The following is a 13,266-nucleotide window of genomic DNA, read 5'->3' on the forward strand; positions in this document are numbered from 1 at the left end:
GGGTGCTCCGGTTACCTCCCACATCCCAAAGACGTGAGGTTTGTAGATTCATTGGCCCTCTGTAGATTGCCGCTAGTGTGTAGGGAGTTGATGCAGAAGTGGGAAGAACAAAGAATTAGTGTGAACAGATGATCGATGGTTGGCGTGCGTGCACTCAGTGGGCCAAAGGGCCTGTTTCCATGCTGTATCTTTCAATCAATCTATCAAAAAACTTTCAATCTCGATCTGCATAATTCTTGACAACAATAGAACAGTTTTTTGTTTCTCTTTTTTGGTCTTATCCTTTTCCTTTTAAACAATGACTTTACATATCTGACATGACACTTAACCTAAACTGCCAGAGAAGGCAGTGGAGGCCAATTCACTGGATATATTCAAGAGAGAGTTAGATATACCTCTTTGGCTAACAGAATCAAGGGATATGGGGAGAAAGCAGGAACAGGGTACTGATATTGGATGATCAGCCATGATCATATTAAATGACTCGAAGGGCTGGATGGCCTACTCCTGCACCTATTTTCTACATTTCTATTAATGTTTTCTGTTAGTTAAGATGCCAATCACCCCCCACCCATCGCCCTCCTCTGCTGCCGAGTTAAACAATCAGACATTGAGTAATTTGTCTGTTTATCCCATGCTGCCCGACCCACCATCACAACAATAGATAGTCGAGCAGCCCACTTAATCCACTCCTAAACATAAGCTTTTGTTTCTTTCCTTGGATCAGCCCCACACCACTTAATTTTTCCACCAACATCTGTTCTGTAGTTTTATGTCTATTTATCCACACTTTGATGGACATGTCCCCTAGTTCATTGCTCTCTCTTTTATGTATGTCTGCTACAACATTACATTCCTGATGAAAATCTTTTCAATATAAAATGTCAATTATTCTGCTTCGGACATTCGCCAGCCTGCATAATATTTCCAGCACTTTGTTATTATTTCAGATTTGCAGCATCTGTAGTATTCTGTGGCAAAAAATGATATGTTTAATTTTAAAGGCAAATTGCTGCCTTTGATCACTGGAACCATATTGTGTTTTGAGCTGTCTATTATATCATTGATTTAGCAGAATAGGGATTTTTTTCTCTTCAATGGGGCTTTGCCACAGGTGGTTGATCCTGGTTATCCACATGGTGGCAGCACAGCTGCAATCTTTGCTGCGAGCAAGGGCTGCAGAATTCATTGCTGAATTTGCCCATCCCTTTATTGTGTGTGTGTGTGTGAGCACACGGGTATGTGTGTGTATGTGCGTGCGTGTGTGCGCCGGTTTGTCTGTTTGTCTACGGGTATGGGTCTGTGTCGATGCGTACATGTATGCATGCATGTGTGTCTGCAAGTGTGTATGTGCTCTAGAGTGAGGCATTTGGATCTCTATGTAGCTCTTCAATTCTCTGTTCAATAAGATTATGTTGATCTGATTATAAGCACATCTGTAATATTCACAATAAAAGTCTACAGCACAGAAACAGATGCTCTGGCCCATCACATCATGCCTGTGTTTACGTACCCCATATGTCTGTATTAATTTTAAATTCCACTATGCTCTGTCAAGATGCCTATGAATGTTGTTACTGTTCTGCTTCCACCACCTCCCCAGGCAGCTTATTCCAGATACCGACTATTCTTTTTGTGAAACATTTCCCTAACAGATTTTATTTAAATCTCTTCCCTCTCACCTTAAACCTGCGCTCTAGCTTTAGACACCCCTAACTTGGTAAACATTCTCCGGCTATCTATCCTATCTATGCCACTCATCTATCTATCTATCTATCTATCTATCTATCTATCTATCTATCTATCTATCTATCTATCTATCTATCTATCTATCTATCTATCTATCTATCTATCTATCTATCAATCTATCTATCTCTAAAACTCTCATAGTGTTTGTTTCTATGCATGTGTGTGTGTGTGTCTGTCTGTCTGTGTGCCTTTGTGATCCTGGAACTATGGCAAAATGGTACACGGTACAAAATGGTAGGGACGGGAGTGGGGTTTTGGAGAGAGGGAGGGAGGGAGTTACTGAGAGTAAGGGAAAGGAGAGAGAGGGAAAGTTGAGGGAGGGAGTGGAGAAGGGGAGGAGGAGAGGGGAGAGAAGAGGGAGGATGAAGTGGAGGGGAGGGAGTGTTAATGGATAAGGGGAAATGGAGGATAGGGGTATGAAGAGGGATGGCAAGGCGCAGTTGGGGAGATTTGCCATGACACACATCACAACGGGAATCTCTGGCACCACAACAGCAACCCATCAAGCACGCTTGCACAGTTAGGGGATATGGGTGAGTGGTGGAATATTATGTTTGGGGACCAGCCCTCCCATGTGACAAGGACCCAACGGGTCCCACTTGGTCTTGCATATTACTAAAACTCTCATCTTGTTTGTTTGTGAGTCTGTGTATCTGTCTGCCTGTGTGTGTGAGTGTGTGTGAGTCATGCCCTGAATTACACCAAAACGGTACACTATAGCGCTGAAAATTCTGGACCACCTTACTCAGCATTGTCTGTGGTGTGGTGTATCATGTTTTGTTCAGATTGATGGTATATTTTACTTTATTCACATTTTTACATTAACTTTACATAATCCTACTTTGAGAAAAATGTCTTCCATCTGCACTGGCAGTTAGCACCTATGATGTCACAATGGGATCTCATTTACATAAACCGCCCGTCAACAGTGTTCCACCAGTGCAATGAGAGGTTTGTTATATGATTGTAAGGAGAGGTAGAGAGTGGGGGAGTGGAGGAGTAGAAATGTTATTTAAACATTGTGTTTAGTGGCAGAGTGGGATATGGGAGAGGTGAGGAGTGGAGGAGCAGGGAGATAGATGGAGAGAATGGGAGTAGGGAAGGGAGAGGGGTTATGGAGGGAGGGAAGGAATGACTGAGGGTAGGGGAAAGGAGAGGAAGGGAGAGGAGAGGGAACGAGTGGAGGAGGAGAGGAGGAGGAGAGGGGAGAGAAGAGGAGGGTGAGGGAGTGTTGGGGGATCAGGGGAAATGAGCCACGCATGCGAAGTAGGGGGAACGGGTGAGTGGTGAAATAGTGCGTTGAGGGAATGGGTTGCATTGGGGGACCAGGTCTCCCGTTGGGGTTATGGTTGAGTGGTGAAATATTGCGTTGGGGGAACGGGTTGCATTGGAGGACCAGGCCTTCCATATGACAGGGACCCAATGAGTCCCATTTGGTCTAATGTTCAAATAAAAGTGATGAGAAGAATTCATTTCAGACTTTACCTATTTCCTGTGACTCTACTAATCGTTGATGGGACCTCCCCTCTCCATTCCTACCCCTTTGCTCTTAATACAGATATCATTTTTATTAGGGTTTTCCTCTCTTTCCTGCCATATCTCAGGTCCCCTTTTTGCCCTCTTAATTTCCTTTTTAAGTGCACTATATCCAATATATCCCTCAAGAGACTTGCTCATACCCAGCTGATTTATGCCTTCATATTTTTCCTGACCAGAGACTCAATATCTCTCTTAACCCTGCTAGCCTTGCCTTTCATTCATTCTTTTCTTTGAACAGCAAACAAAAACGTTTCACTCAACCTCAATATATGTGACAATAATAAATTATACAAAACTAAACTAATCTAAACCAAACTAACACCCAGATATATTTTGGTCATGAACTTTTCAGACCTCACTTTTAGATGCCTTCCACTGATCTGATGGCGGAAAAAACGTAAGCACGAGTTTTCAGAACTAAGGACAACTGACCAGTAATGTTAAATGCCTGCCGAACTTTTCAGCTGTGTATCTCTGGCTTATTAAAAGTTGTCTGGTTTCTTAAAAGTGTCTCCACTCCTTCTACCACCCCCCCCCCCCCCCCCCCCCCCCCCCCGGCGACTCAATATTCGCCGGCAGTCCGCTTAAAAATCGCCTAAGTGGGACAGGCCCTTAAAGCATTACACCAACTGTTGACATGGTCAATATCAGGAACTTCAGTTGAAAACAAGAAAACTTAGGAAACTTTACTGTTTGTCAAAATAAGGTTTGCAAAAATGTTCCAGTCTGCTCCAGTGGAATACCTGTACTATCTCCCAACACTATCCCAACTATTCACAGTGTAATTGGTGGAGTCTAGGCATGGGCTTGTTATAATCAGGCGTCTGATCCAGTGTGGCCCCTCTACAGTGCATCTATGGTATGTGTCAATGTGCTGTGCAATAGAGGAGCTTTTCAACCAGAAAAGCTGGAAAATTCACACTAATCTATTCAGGATCTAAACCAGGAAGCATTAATTTCCACTACACCATGTATAGAATATGATCTAAAAATTTGTGAAGAATGGCATTCAAAATTAATTTATGTTTAAATTCAGCAGCTCTAACCTTTATGACACATTTAACCAATACCTCTTATGCGTGTCTTTAGGTAGATTTCGTTTTTTACATTTACAATATTCTTTAATTGCAAAAAATCTTAACTATGTAATGCAGGTCATTCAAGTTCATATCTATATATCTATATGTTCATATCTAATCACAAATCACAAGGAGGAGCAGGAATAGGCCACCATACAAAGTAATCATGGCTGATCTACATTGGCCTCAACTCTTTCCTCCTCTCTGCCAGATCCCCAAACCCGCAATCCTTCAATGTTTTAAATATTAACTTATCTACATTTTAAATATATCAAATGATCTGACCTCGACCATTCTTTGGGGCTAGAGAATTCCTGTGATTGCCATGCATCTCAGTTTTAAATGACTGGCCCCTTATCTTGCAACAACTTCCCCTTATTCATCACTCTCATAGAAACATAGAAAATAGGTGCAGGAATATGCCATTCAGCCTTTCAAGAGAGCACCGCCATTCAATATGATCATTGCTGATCATCCAAAATCAGTACCCCGTTCCTGCTTTCTCCCCATATCCCTCTTTCAATCATGTTATTCCCATTACATAAATCAGCATGGCATGAATTATCTTTAATTTACAACTTTAAAGCAAATAGGTCAAGAGGTTTTAACAGGTTTCATCCAATTAGTGTGCAGAAGTAGAAGGGGCATAAACATTGTGGCTGCCACCTCTTCTTCATTACACCCCATAACACATTGCAATGGACAAACAAGCCTGTCAGCTTGCAGCTCTTGGTCACGGTCAACACTTTGGTCAGCACTGGGCCATGGTTAACACCTCAGTCACAACTGGCTCATGATCAATACCTTGTTCAGCACTGGGTCATGGTCAATGCCTCAGTCAATGCTCAGTCACGGTCAACATCTTGATCAGCACTGGGTCATAATCAACATCTCGGTCAACACACTGGTCAATACAAGACCACAGTCAACATCTTTGTCAGCAAAGGGTCACCATCAACACTTCATTCAATACTCAGTCATAGTCAACACCTTGGTGAGCACCTGGTCATGGTCTACACCTTGGTCAATACTGGGTCATTGTCTACACCTTGGTCAGCACTGGGTCATTGTCTACACCTTGGTCAGTACTGGGTCACGTTCAACACTTCATTCAGCACTCAGTCATAGTCAACACCTTGGTCAGCACCTGGGTCAGCCATGGTCTACATCTGGGTCAGCACTTAATCAGCATTGGGCCATGATCTGCATCTTGGTCAGTACTGGGTAATTGTCTACATCTTGGTCAGTACAGGTTATGGTCTACCACTTGGTTAGTATGGGTCATGGTCTACACCTTGGCCAGCACTTGGTTGTTGTCGACAAACCTGCTCTGGAACAGTAAATTTCAGACATGCCAGACATCTTTCACTGTGTGGATGGCATTCCATTTATTTGTGTCCCAAAAAGCTGCCATATATAACAGTCCTGTGTGGTGTTGTAATTATGCTCCTAGAGCAAATCCCTCCCCCTCCCCATTAGTCTAGTTCAGTAAAACACAGAGTCAAGCACTGGACCGCTAAACTTTATTTTATGAAACAATAACGAATCTCCATATACAATACCTAATGCTGCGGGTCCGATCCTAGTCTCTGCTTGTCCAAGCCCTTCAGCCTCGTGCAATCAGATACCTCCAAAAGGTTACACAGTCCCAATCGCCCTTCCAGAAGATCAACAACGAACCTCGTGGGGGTTATCTTTTATAGGTCATCGAACCCTGTGGGGCAGAACTACATGGGGGTAGTAACCCCTACAAACCAATCACAGATATTGATTATATTAAAGTGTTATTGACAGTTCCCCAACCCAATTACAAAGCATCCCATTACAATGTTTCTACAGAAGCTTCTGGAAGGAAGTCAATTAATCAAGTAATGCAACATTCTCCTGGGGAGTATAAACAAGGCTTCACACTTCAGCCAATCATCAAACTGTAACACAAACACCTTGCAACATTATTAACAGTATTTACAATCCCTTTGCAGTCGGCCAATCCTGATAATGCATCTGCAACACCTCTGGGCTTCTCTGCAAAATCCTCATACATTTTAACAATAGAGAGGACATCTGGATCTTTCCCCATCCTGCATATCAATCTAGGGTTCAGACTAGCTGGCGCCAACCCACAGCCTGTAAGTTTTCTCAGACAGAGGCCAACAGGCCTTGCAGATGCAAAGATCCACCATTTTATAATAACTTTAATTTATTAACAGTGTGATAGTTCAGGTCAAACCTCGATAAAAAGCCCTGCCCTTCCTCCCAGAGCCAGCACGGTGTGCAATCCTGAGTCTGTCTGTGAAGTACATAGAAACATAGAAACATAGAAATTGTATACAATTGTATACAGCTTGTAGAAGAAGTGGCAGCACGGTGACACAGCAGCAGAGTTGCTGTCCTACAGCGCCCGGGTTCAATCCTGGCAATGGGGGCTGTCTATATGGAGTTTGTACGTTCTTCCTGTGACCGCATGGATTTTTCTCCAGTGTTCCAGTTACCTCCCACACTCCAAAGACATACAGATTGGTAGGTTAATTTGGCTTCTGTAAATTGTAAAATTGCCCCTCGTGTGTAGGATAATGTTAGTGTATGACGATCTATGGTCAACTCGGACTCGGTTTGTCAAAAGGATTGTTTCCTCACTGTATCTCTAAACTAAACTAAACTAAATTGATATCTCTCCATATTTAACCGCACCTGGCAGATGTTGATTCATAACTTGCTCCCTCATAACAAAAAGGATTGTTAACCTCATTATTAGGTTTGTTTCAAAATCTGGACCATTGCTGCTTTGATCATATAATCATTTGATAACTTAATTCACATCCTTCAGATGGCTTCAATTATTTGTAGAAGTTCAGCTCTGCCACACTGCTTAAAGCACATAAGTATTTTCAGAAAAAACATTGATTTTACTTCGGAGTCACGTGAGTGACTAAGTGAAGAACCCGCCAGGATGCATGCGTGCCATATCGCTACATGCATTGCGAAACGACAGGCGGGGTGGAACGATGTTCCCCCGCAGCGGCAAGTTTAAAAGCCGGGACCGACAGGTAAGTGGTTACTCTGTGGTCATTATTGTTCCCATACTGTTTCACGGGTGGGGAAACGATGGACAAATCCAAAAAGTCAACCAGAGCTGCGACAAAGCTGGCGGGGGAGTACCGCGGAGTTGCGGGCAGCCAGCAGTGGCCGGCGGCACAGGAATCGCCCGTAATGGGATCAGCTGTGCCCGACTTAGCCCCCGCACTGGCCAGATCAACACTGTGGCCGGGCGGGAAGGCAAAAAGAAAAACAAACAGAGCCGTTGACTCTGAGGAGTCCGACTTTAAGGAGACACGAGCGGCCAGCGACCGTGCGCGCTGGAGCCGGATGGTGCGGCTCATGGAGCAAATGCTCCAAAGTGACAGACTCTGGGAGATGGAGCCTAGTCACCGTGGGTCATATATAACACCCACAGCAGCACCTTACGTAGGGCTGCACAGTGCATCTCCCTCGTCAGAGGGGAGTACTGGGGGTAAATTCTGGGCTGACCCCGAAGAGGGGTTTGCTGAACAAACTACAAGTGTGCCGGGGGTGCAGGAAGGTGAAAATCTACTGGACATGGTGTCCAACTACATACAGCCGGATCAGACTGGACGGAACCTAGAACAGAAACTAGCTGCCAGCATTGATGTCCTGTCATTCAAGCAACTACAGGAACAGGCTGTGATGGACACCACTGCCAAATATCTGGCACCAGGAAATTGCGTATCCCTGAATGTTCCAGTCGTGAATAATTGTATCTGGAAAAACGTCGGAGCAGCAGTTTGAAGCATTAGATGTCAAGCTCCAGAGAATACTAAAACTACTAACAGCAGGGATCACAGCATTCGCTCGCACAGTGGATGGGAAGGAAATGTCGCAAGAGCAACAGGATGCACTGGCACTATTCTGCAATACGCAGTATGAAATCAATCGTGTCAGAAAGAGTGCCATCCGACCTGCCCTAAATCCAAAATTTGCAGGCTTGTACAAACCTGGAGACACAAAGCCACCAATATTATTATTTGGTGGAAACCTGTCCAAGCAGGTTAAGGAGCTCGATGAGGAGGCAAAAACCCTGGGGCTCATAAAGGCGACAACAGCAAGGACCTCCCACAGCCACAGACAGCACCCTTACGCACCCACCAGCAGAACAGGAGAAGCTGGTGAAAGCTCAAAGGCCGGGCGTACAGGACAGCAGTCTTTTTCAGGCCATGGCCCAGACTGGCCTTCGTGGAAAATGCGCAAACCCCAAACCCAAACCCAGACACCGGCGCCTCAACCTCCTCAAAGACCACACAGGAAGAAGTAAACCTTCCACTGGTAACCATGGAGGTAGGTGGGTCTGGTCCCTTACCAAATTATAGGAAGTGTGGATAATACACATATCGGTGGGAGATTACACTTCTTTTGGGAGCATGGAGTGCATTGACAACAGACAATAATATCCTAAACAGTATTCAGGGATATACCATTGAATTTGTGCACAAAAATAGCCCCCCAGTTCAGCATGTACCGAACCAAACGTCCTTGCTGAAGAAAAATTAGAAGCACATGCTGAACTGGTGAGACTTCACGCAAAGGGACGACAGATGGCGCAATGGGCTAAGTGTTCGGCTGGCGACCGGAAGGTAGCCGGTTCGAATCCCGCTTGGAGTGCATACCGTCGTTGTGTCCTTGGGGCAAGACACTTCGCCCACCTTTGACTGTGTGTAAATGTAATGTAATTATGTGAAGCACTTTGGCGTCAATGCAAGTTGACTGAAAATGTGCTATATAAATAAGATTATTATTATTATTATTATTAAAGGGGGTAATTGAAAAAATCCAACACGATTCTCTGGAATTTGTGTCTAATATCTTTACCAAAAACAAAAAAGATGGTGGTTGTCGCATCATCATAGATTTTACCAACTTGAATACATATGTGCAATATATTCATTTCAAAATGGAAACCTTTGTTACTGCCAAACAATTGATTTTCAAAGGCTACTTCATGGCTAGCATCGACTTAAAAGATGCTTACTATTCAGTGCCTATACAGACTGACCACAGACGTTATTTAAAATTCAACTGGATGGGGCAGCGTTGGTAGTATAGAGTTCTACCAAATGGATTAACATCAGCCCCCATGCTGTTTACAAAAATCTTAAAACCAGCTGGAAACAAAAACATATGATCATGGCCTATCTAGATGACATATTGATTGTGAGCAAAACTTTGGAATTAGCCAAACTAGCAGTATCAGCCACCAAACAATTGTTTGAGAAACTGGGGTTTAACATCCAGTTAAATCTAAACAAACGCCTTCCACCATAATGGATTATTTGGGGTTCACTATTGACTCAGTTCACATGTCGGTGACTTTACCAAAGGACAAGGCTACAGTCTTAACTGAGGCCTGCAACAACCTCATTGACATCAGTGAACCATCTATCAGATTGGTAGCAAGGGTGATTGGCAAAATAGTGGCTGCTTTTCCAGCCACACAATTTGGACCTTTCTATTATCAAAATTTACAAAGGGCAAAAATACAAGCACTCAAAATTAATGCTGGTCATTTCGACAGACCAATGAAGCTACCAATCAAAGCAATTATGGAATTAAAATGGTGGAGGGATAACATTCGGCATTGTTCCAGCCCTATTATTATCAGCAACCCCTCAGTGGTGCTACAAATTGATGCCAGTGCGCTTGGTTGGGGTGCAACCAATTCCATCTCCAGCTGTGGAGGTAGATGGAATACACAGGAGGCATCATTACTACAGACACTTGGCATAAACTACCTGGAAATGTTGGGTGCGTTCTATGGCCTAAAGTCATACTGTTCTGGAATATATCACCAGTATGTTAGACTACAGATTGACAATACCACCGTGGGTATATTAACCATATGGGTGGAATAAAATCGACATCATGTGACAATCTGGCTAATACAATTTGGCAACGGTGTATCCAGAGAAATATTTGGATATAAGCTACTTACCTACCAGGTAACCTAAATTCAGTGGCAGACACCAGGTCGCGCAAATTCAATGAAAACATCGAATGGATGTTGGATATAAAAGCATTTGTTGAAATTGTAGCACGGTATGGAACACCAGATATCGATCTATTTGCATCTAGACTCAATCACCAGTTACCAAACTATGTTTCTTGGGAACCAGACACTGGGGCATCAACGATAGATGCTTTTTCGCTGCATTGGGGGAAATTGTTTTTCTATGCATTCCCTCCTTTCTGCCTCATCAGTTGGGTATTACGCAAAATACAACAAGACTTGGCGTCTGGTATTTTCGTTGTGCCCGATTGGCCTACTCAACCATGGTTCCCTGTGATACTCGACATGGTCTTAGAACCATGTATCACCATCCTGAAACAACCAGATTTGTTGGTTTATCCCATAACTGGGGATAGCCATCCATGTCATAAAACAACAAACTTATTAATTTGTAGAGTCTAAAGAAATCTCTACTGGAACTGGGACTGACGGACCGAACATTGAACATTTTCTCAGCGGCTCACAGGCAGTCCACCAAAAAACAATATCTGGTATACATCAGGAAATGGGAGATATATTGTCACAGAAACAACATCACTTACAGTTCGATGAACATAACGTCTGTTCTGGAATTCCTGGCAGGCCTCCATTATGATGAGGGGCTCAGTTACAGTGCCATTAACTGCGCCAGAAGTGCCCTTTCAGCATATCTATGGCGAGGATCAGAGCGTCATTCTGTTGGGACTCACCCCCTGGTAACCAAACATATGAGAGAATTTTTAATATCAATCCCCCAAGAACCAGGTACTCTCAAATATGGGATGTGAGTATTGTCCTAACGTTGCTAAGGAACTGGTCTCCAGCAACAGCTCTATCCCTGCAAAAGCTGATGCATAAAACAGTCATGCTGATGGCTTTGGTCACAGCACAAAGAGTACAGTCTTTGCATAAGTTAAGGCTGGACAATATATCTTCTTCAACAAGAAATATAACTTTTCATATTCACAAATTAGTCAAGCAGAACAGACCGGGATCATCAGGCCTCAAAATAGAATTTAGGGCCTACCCTATAGATGATCGTCTCTGTATAATAAGACATTTATTGTTATATATGGAGAACACCAAAAACATCAAAGGCAATGAGATGGCACTACTAATCAGCCACAAGCAACCCCACAAAAAAGTGTTGGTTCAAACTATTTCCAGATGGCTGAAACAGGTTTTAAGAACAGCTGGGGTTGATACTAACATATTCAAATCTCATTCCACCAGGGCAGCAGCTACATCGGCAGCTATGGAGTTGGACGTACTGATGGACTAAATCCTGGAGACAGCAGGATGGTCAAGGGAAAAAAAAGTTCCAACAATTCTACCATAAACCACTGGTTAAACCTGGAACTTTTGCAGAATCAATTTTAAGTTCTGTAATATGATTTCACCCCATAAAATAGGGGCTATAATTTGTTGTTAATAAATTTATCATGGATTTTCAATGTCGGATTCATGTTTAAACATGTTAACACAATTCCTCCCTTAGTCAATTAAGGCAGATGTGATGCATGGACTCGTTTCCACGGCATGAAATCACAGAGCTTTGCAATCTTCACATAGTCACTCACGTGACTCCGAAGTAAAATAGTAAGATTAAACGAGAACTTACCAGTTCGAAGTTTGATCATTACTTTATGAGGAGTAACGTTGAGGGATTACGTGCCCTCCGCTCCTACCCTTGATAATAAAGTTCAACTGGTATCCTCTTCTCTAATCTTACCATGTTCAGTCATTACTGTTATCTGTGATTTCACACCGCTGCTTTGAAGAATGACACGCATGCGTCCTGGCGGGTTCTTCATGTAATCCCTCAACGTTACTCCTCATAAAATAATGATCAAACTAATAAGTTCTCGTTTAATCTTACTATTCTACTTCTAATCCTTGGTTTTTTGAAAATTGCAAGAACTGGTTTGAATCAGAACATTTGGCACCTACTAATTTTTCCAGCTATTATAAGCACAGTCAATAACTGCTGATTTAGTGTTCTGTAAATGGGCTAGTTTTCCATTCTCTCCTGGTTATTAAAAAGTGGACATGGATAATGGTATAATGGTATACCAGTTCTTCATGGTTTCTTTACTGAAATGATAAATTTAAATGTTCCACATAGCAGAAGATGGCACAGATTTTGAACCAAACCCAATAATGAGGTTAACAATCCTTCTCCCCACAGGGTTCTGCGAATCCTTCTAACAACAGATTCTTGAATAGTACTTGTTACAGGTGTTATGGAGTGATGGCAGGAGAATGAGGTTGAGAGACAAAGATAGATCAGCCATGATTGAATGGTGGACTAGACTTGATGGGCTGAATGGCCTAAGTCTCCTCCAATAATTTGTGAATTTATAAAAATTCAAGCATTATATTCTAAATCATTCTGTGCGGTTGTAATAAATTTATGGTCTGAACGGAATTGGTTTGACATTTTTCATTGAAGGAACAAATGTAGACAGTCATCCCAGATAATCCACGAAACAAGTTATTACAAGCAAAATTAATCCTCAGACAGTCTTTCTTATTAATCAAAGAATTTGCAAGATGCCTGCTCAAACATGCATTCAGGGTTTGTGAAGTCCAGAGTATATGGATGTCTGAAAGATGTCTTCACAGACATTTTTAACATCTCACTCAGCCAGGCAGTAGTGCCCAACTGTCTTAAGAGTGCCACCATCGTCCCTGTCCCGAAGAAACCAAACCCAGCCTGCCATAATGACTTTCGACCAGTGGCCCTAACACCCATTGTAATGAAGTGTTTTGAGCGACTAGTTATGCAGCACATCAAAAATAGTCTACCTGCCGACCTAGACCCACTGCAGTTCGCCTACA

Source organism: Leucoraja erinacea, chromosome 7 (genome assembly GCF_028641065.1).
Source record: "Leucoraja erinacea ecotype New England chromosome 7, Leri_hhj_1, whole genome shotgun sequence".
In the NCBI taxonomy this organism is placed as follows: domain Eukaryota; kingdom Metazoa; phylum Chordata; class Chondrichthyes; order Rajiformes; family Rajidae; genus Leucoraja; species Leucoraja erinaceus.